The sequence below is a fragment of the Quercus robur genome, chromosome 2 (assembly GCF_932294415.1).
Source record: "Quercus robur chromosome 2, dhQueRobu3.1, whole genome shotgun sequence".
NCBI classification, from domain to species: Eukaryota; Viridiplantae; Streptophyta; class Magnoliopsida; order Fagales; family Fagaceae; genus Quercus; species Quercus robur.
The window spans coordinates 63,225,120-63,232,728 of record NC_065535.1 but is presented as its reverse complement, the minus strand read 5'-3'; positions in this window follow the sequence as shown (position 1 = coordinate 63,232,728).

The following is a 7,609-nucleotide window of genomic DNA, read 5'->3' as shown; positions in this document are numbered from 1 at the left end:
TTTAATTTTTTTTAATGAGAAAAAAACTAAAGCAAAATTGAAAAAAAAAAAAAACAAAAACATGTTAAAACAAAGCATATCATAAAAACTAGACTGACTTAAAAACAAGAAAGCAAAACACACAAGTAATGCATAAAAAAGGGAGGGAGAGAGAAAAAGTGACTAAATCACTTTGAGCCTTTTTCCTTCCACACCTTGGAAGAACCTTTTCATTTTGCAAACCCTTGATCCGGAAGTGAGGGGGAAGAATTGAAACTGTTCAAGTTTGAAAGGAACATAAGGGCCTTGAGAAGATCTCCAAGAGGAGCAAAAGAGGAAGGAAACTTATTCTAGTTTCTGGATAAGATCATACCGTTACTTTGTTGAGTGGCTAGCCACTTGTAGCAATTAGGTCGAGCATGTCCAGTAGCTCCACAGTAATGACAGAGATGCTGCTTCTTCTATTTAGATTTTTGGTTATTGCCCTTCTTAGTCCTAGGGTTTTTAGTCTCTTTCCTATTAGGCTTAGGGGGTGCTCCTAAGATAGATTTACCCTTGTCTATGTTCTAAATAGCTAAAATAGTTTTCACATTATTGTTCTTAGATTCAACATTATTAATAGGTGAAACAAACATAGTAGTATTAGAAGAAGCAATATTAGAGGAAGAGATATCATACCCCATACCGGTTCGATTAGACGCAAATTTCTGAAAGCTAAGCATCTCATCAAGCTTTGCACTTGAAGTTCTCTCCAACTGAGCTCTGACTTGAAACAGCTCTGCTTCAAGCTTCAAGCTTCTTGGTCTTTTCAGCCAGGAAATTGTTCTCAAATTGCAGTGCTCCAGTGGTCTGATTAGCTTCATCAAACATTGTCGAGATTTCTTCTTGTTCAAGTTCCACATCACTAAGCTTCTTGGTGGCCAGCCTATAAAATTTCTCATGCTTTTCAGAGACATTGTACAATTTTGCATAGGCTACATGGATGTCATCCTGTTCATCCATCTTCTCAAACTTAGACTCCACCAAGTCCTCTTCTTCATCTGCCTCTTCAACAATCCCCTCAGTAGGATTTATCATGGTAGTGAAGGCATTCAAGATTCCCTTGTCATCATTATCTGAATCATCCTTAAGCTCGGTGTCACTCAATGTAGCAGCAAGGGCCTTGCTTTCCCCAATGATCTTGAGATAGGTTGAACATTCTTGTTTCATGTGTCCAAAATCTTGACATTCGAAGCACTTTGTTCCGAAGGGAACAGTGTACAGAGCACTATCCCTAGTATCCTTCTTCCCTCTATCTTGGCTCTTGAACTGTGAAGAATTGGATTGCCTACGATCTTTGTCGAAACCTTTCGCATGACATTCTTCATGAACTTTTTGAACTTCCTTGTGATATAGAATTTCATCTTAGAATCTTCATCATCTGAAGACTCATCGGTGTCACTGCTTTTGCCTTTCAGTGCCATGCTCTTGCTCTTGCTCGATTTTCCAATTCTAGTTAAACCCAATTCGTAGGTTTGCAAGTTGCCAACTAGTTCTTTCAAAGGAATTTGATCAATGTCCTTTGATTCCTCAATGGCAATGATCTTGGCATGGAATCTCTCAGGTAGAGATCTGAGCACCTTTCTATCAATCTTGGGTTCAAGAATGGTTTCCCCAAGATTAAAGGAAGATTTACTATGTCCTTGAGCTTGGCATAGAACTTATCGAACGACTCATCCTCTTTCATCTTAATCTCTTCAAAGCTCGTGGTAAGCCTTTGAAGTTTTGAATCCTTGATAGCCTTAGTTCCTTCATAGTTTGTTTGAAGGATGGTCCATGCTTCCTTCGCAATTTTTGTAGAGGATATCTTCTCGAACTTCTCATTCATGACCGCACTGAATAAAGCATTCAATGCTCTGCTGTTGAAGTTTACTGCTTTGATCTTAGCATCATCCTAATCAGTTAGCGCTTCCTTTGGTTTTGTCTAACCAATCTCCACAGCTTGCCACACCTTTTCATCTGAAGATTGCAAGAAAACTCTCATGCGTACTTTCTAATATACATAGTTAGTACCATCAAATAAATGAGGTATAATTAGAAACCGTCCTCTATCCATGACAAACAGGAATGATTAAAACCTAATCAAAGTGTGCTTGCTCTGATACCACTTGATAGGCTAAGAATGTATTGACCCATTGGGTAAATTAACCAATTAATTAGCCAAGTGAATTATTTAAGTCAATTAACATGCAATAGTGTGATAGCACAAACAAATCACCAAATAAGTAAATGCAGCTAAAAATAAATTTGACACGGTGATTTGTTTATGAATGGGGAGAACCTCTGAGGCAAAACCCCACCTATACCAACCTATAGTTGAACCCTTACCCCAATACGCAATTGGACTTGTAATATAGTGACAATCTCTCCTTTCAATGCACGGCTCCAAGTATGTGACTAACCAATCCATGCACGAATCCAAGTACGCGACTAACACATCAACTTGAGAAGGATGTTGGCTGCAAAGTTCTTTAGTTCATCCATACAATGAAGATTAAGAAGCTCTTTGATTACAAAACCCTATGGTGTACAAACACAGTAGCTTCTTCAAGAGAAAGATGAACTAGGGCAAATTGACTCCGATTACAATATGCATGAATAAAACCTTTGCATCAAGTTTCATCAACTGAGACGGCCCTTAAAATAATCCTTATATATGTCTAGGGTTGTGAGAAAAGAAAACCTAAACACATAGCTTGGATATGCATGAAAAATAGATTTGAAAATCTGATTTTCATAATTCTTGATTGTTAAGACATATGTGGAACATGTTAAGAACATATGTCATATAGAATTGGCTAATCTTTTGACAAAATAGACTTTACTTGTAATTGGGTAGATCTAGGATGGTTTTAGTCTTCAAGAAACATGTTGTTCAAGTTAGAAGTTAAAGCCATGCAAATCTGTTCAAGAAACAAGTAAAGAAATGCTATATTTTAAAACTCGACAGATAACTCAACAGATTGTATCTATCGAGGTTTAAAACGAGATTTTAGCCTGATGCTTAACAGCTGCTTGACAGATACCTTTCAATCGAGGATTACGAAATTCAGATTTGCAGATCTATTTTTTATGCATATCAAAGCTATGTGTTTAGGTTTTCTTTTCTCACAACCCTAGACATATATAAGGATTATTTTAAGGGCCATCTCAGATGATGCAACTTGATGCAAAGGCTTTATTCATACATATTGTGACTAGAGACAATTTGCCATAGTTCATCTTTCTTTTAAAGAAGCTGCTATGTTTGTACGCCGTAAGGTTTTGTGACCAAGGAGCTTCTTGATTTTCATCGTGTGGATGAACTGAAAAATTTTGCAACTAACATCTTTCTTAAGTTGGTGTGTTATTCACATACTGGGATCCGTGCATTGATTGGTTAGTCATGTACTTGGAGCTGTGCAATGAAAAGAGAGATTGTCATTACATTACAAGTCCAATTGTGTATTGGGGTAAGGGTTCAACTATAGGTTTGTATAAGGTACTGGGATTTCTTTACTTGTAACCGCTTGTTTTGATAATAGTGGATTCTCGAGAGTGGTGACCTTAAATTCACCTAGTGGGGTTTTGCTTCAGTGGTTTTCCCCATTTGTAAACAAATCACTCTTATCAAATTTAATTTCTGCTGCATTTAGTTATTTGGTAATTTTTTTATGCTACCATGCTTATTGCACGTTAATTGACTTAATTAATTCACTTGACTAATTAATTGGTTAATTTATCTATGGGGTCAATACATTCTTGGCCTTTCAAGTGGTATCAGAGTGGGCACACTCTAATTAGGGTTAATCTTTACTGTGTGATCCATTGACAACTGTTTGTCATGGATAGAGGACAGTCTCTTATTATACCTCCTTTATACTATGCATACTGAAAAGTAAGCATGAGAGCGTTCTTGCAGTCTTTAGATGAGAAGGTGTGGCAAGCTGTGGAGATAGGTTGGACCAAGCCAAAGGAAGCGCTGGCTAATTGGGATGATGCTAAGGTGAAAGCAGCAGACTTCAATAGCAGGGCATTGAAAGCTTTATTCAGTGCAGTCACCAATGAGGAGTTCAAGAAGATATCCTTTACTAAAACTGCAAAGGAAGCATGGACTATCCTTCAGACAACCTATGAAGGGACTAAGACTGTTAAAGATTCGAAGCTTAAAAAATTAAGATGGAGGAGGATGAGTCATTTGATGAGTTCTATGCCAAGCTCAAAGACATAGTAAACTCTACATTTAGTCTTGGGAAAACCATTCCCGAACTTAAGATTGTGAGAAAGGTGCTCAGATCTCTTCTGGAGAGATTACATGCCAAGATCACTGCTATTGAGGAATCAAAGGACATTGATCAAATTCCTTTGACATAGTTAGTTGGCAACTTGCAAACCTCTGAATTGGGTTTGTCTATGATCGAGAAATCAAGCAAGAGCAAGAGCATGGCACTGAAGGCCAAAAGCAGTGACACCGATGAGTCTTCGGATGATGAAGATTCTAAAATGAAATCCTACATCACTAGGCAATTCAAAAAGTTCATGAAGAATGCCAATGCAAAAGGATTTGATAAGGATTGAAAGCAATCCAGTTCTTCACAATTTAAGAGCCAAGATAAAGGGAAGAAGGATGCTTGGGACGACGATCAGTACACTGTTCCCTTTGGACCAAAATGCTTCAGTTGTCAAGGCTTTGGACATATGAAACAAGAATGTCCAACTTATCTCAAGACCATTGGGAAAAGCAAAGCCCTTGCTGCTACCTTGAGTGACATCGAGCCTGAGGGTGATTCGGATAATGATGACTAGGGGTGGCAAATCTTGTTTGCGTGTCGGGTTCATGTCGGGTCGACTCATTAGTGTCCGGCTATATGGGTCAACACTAACCTAACATGTTTATTAAACGGGTCAAGATTCCTCAACCCTAACACGACCCATTTATTAAACGGGTCAGTTGTGTTGACTTGTTTATCAGATTTTATAAATATATATATATATATATATATATATATATATTACTAACCAAATTGATATGGATTATGAAAAACCAAACAAATACATATTTTTAATATAAAATTTTGAACTAATGAGTAGCTGCATCACAAATAATCATTCAAACCTAAAGCATATTTTAATATCACGAATAATCAATTATAATATGTTAAACAAAATAAACAACAACAACAACAACTAATAAGTTTATATACTTAGGGTTTGAAGGGTATATTGGTAAAATATCATTTAATTAAACAGGTTCGACGGGAAAAATGGGTTCCATGTGATGGATACTAACCTAACCAGTTTATTAAATAGGTCAATCATGTCAACCCGAATATGACACTAACTTATTAAGCCTTAACCCATAACCTGCTAATTTCATGTTGTGTCGTGTCGAGTTTGCAGGTCGTGTCCAATTTTGCCACCCCTAATGATGATGAGGGAATCTTAAATGCCTTCGCTGCCACTGTAAATCCTACTGGGGGGATTGTTGAAGAAGAGGACTTGGTGGAGTCTAAGTTTGAGAAGATTGATGAATAGGATGACATCCATACCGCCTATGCAAAATTATACAAGGTCTTTGAAAAGCATGAGAAATTTTATAGGTTAGCAACCAAGAAGCTTAGTGATGTGGAACTTGAACGAGAAGAAATCTCGACAAAGTTTGATGAAACTAATCAGACCATTGGAGCACTGCGATTTGAGAACAATTTATTGGCTAAAAAGACCAAGAAGCTTGAAGTGGAGCTGTTTCAAGTCAAAGCTCAGTTGGAGAGGACTTCCAATGCAAAGCTTGATGAGATGCTTAGCTTTCAGAAATTTGCATCTGATAGAACCGGTTTGAGGTATGATTTCTCTTCTCCTAATATTGCTTCTTCTAGTACTACTATGTTTGTTTCACCTGCTAATAATGTTAATTCTAAGAACAATGATGTTAAAACTGTTTTAGCTAGTGAGAACATAGACAAGGGTAAATTTATCTTAGGAGCACCCCCTAAGCTTGATAAGAAAGAGACTAGAAACCCTAGGACTAAGAATGAAAATAATTAAAAGTCTAAACAGAAAAAAGCAGCATCTTTGTCATCACTGTGGAGCTACTGGACATACTTGACCTAATTGCTACAAGTGGCTAGCCACTTAACAAAGCAATAGTATGATCTCATCCGGAAACCAGAATCAGTTTCCATCCTCTTTTGCTCCTCTTGGAGATATTCTCAAGGCCCTTATGTTCCTTTCGAACTTTAACGGTTTCAATTCTTCCCCCTCACCGCTGGATCAAGGGTTTGCAAAACGGAAAGGTTCTTCCAAGGTGTGGAAGGAAAAAGGCTCAAAGTGATTTAGTCACTTTTTCTCTCTCCCTTTTTTATTTTTATTTTTTTATGCATTACTTGTGTGTTTTGCTTTCTTGTTTTATGCTATGCTTTATTTAACATTTTTTTTTTCCAGTTTTGATTTATTTTGTTTTACATAAAAAAAAATTTGAAAAATCAGAAAAATACAAAGCAATGTGTTTTGTGTACATTGGTATTTATGTACCTTGGATGGCTATTGAAACAAATTTTTCTAAACTTTGTATCTTTTATAGCTTAGATGAGCATCTTTATGCATAACTAAGCAAGTGAGTTTTGTGGCTCGTGCTTGTGATGAGTAAGATTAAGTGATCTCTTGTACTTAACACTCATATCACTCTTTTTGACGGGAATGACTAAAAAATCCTAAGAGAAAGGCATAAATAACCATCTCACTACTAAAGCCCGTCAATCATGAATAACATCTGTATGCTTCGGCATAGCAAAATTGAGGTTTAAGCTTAACATAATTGGATATTTCTTCTCTTTCTCTTATATGGCCATGCATGATATGCTCAAAAGAAAAGAAGAATATGCAAAGAGAAACAAAAGCAAAAAAAAAAAAAGAATCAAAATGCTTTTAAATATAGTTGCAAGCGTATTTCTAGGAGATGTGAGAGTTATAGGATGTATCTTGAAGGTGATAGTCCCCATCAAGTAGTTATGATTGTGTGTGAGTTAAATTTATTTTCTCATATCTAAAATTGTCATAACATGAAACACTTATGCACTCTTACGATGTTTTCACACATAACATGCAAATTCTTTACTACTTTTGATACATGTGCAGGTACAATGTGATTTGGCAATCACAAGGAATTCATGTGTTAATGTATACTCACTAAACTATCTTGACTTGTTTTCGAAATATAAAATTGCTTAGACTTGTTTAGTGTGTGTGTGTTTTGGATCTAAATGCTTGACATTTTATTGTTGAGAGATGATTTTGAAAGCTTAAAATGTTTTTTGGATCTTTGGTTGAATAGCTTGCTTGATTGCATACATTTCTGTGTTTTTCTCTTCTTTGAAAAACTGTTTTTGTTAAGCTCGACAGCTTCTCAACAGATCTCGACAGATAGCTATCTATCAAGACCCTTGAACTGTTTTTCTTGATAGATCTTATTGCTTCTTCGATCCATCGAAGCTTTTTGGAATTTGTCTCGATAACTTCTCAACAGATTCTCGATCCATCAAGAAAGTTTTTGTCTACTCGATAGCTTTTCAAAAGCTGTTCGATCCCTAGACAGATTTATTTGTCCAGAATTAAT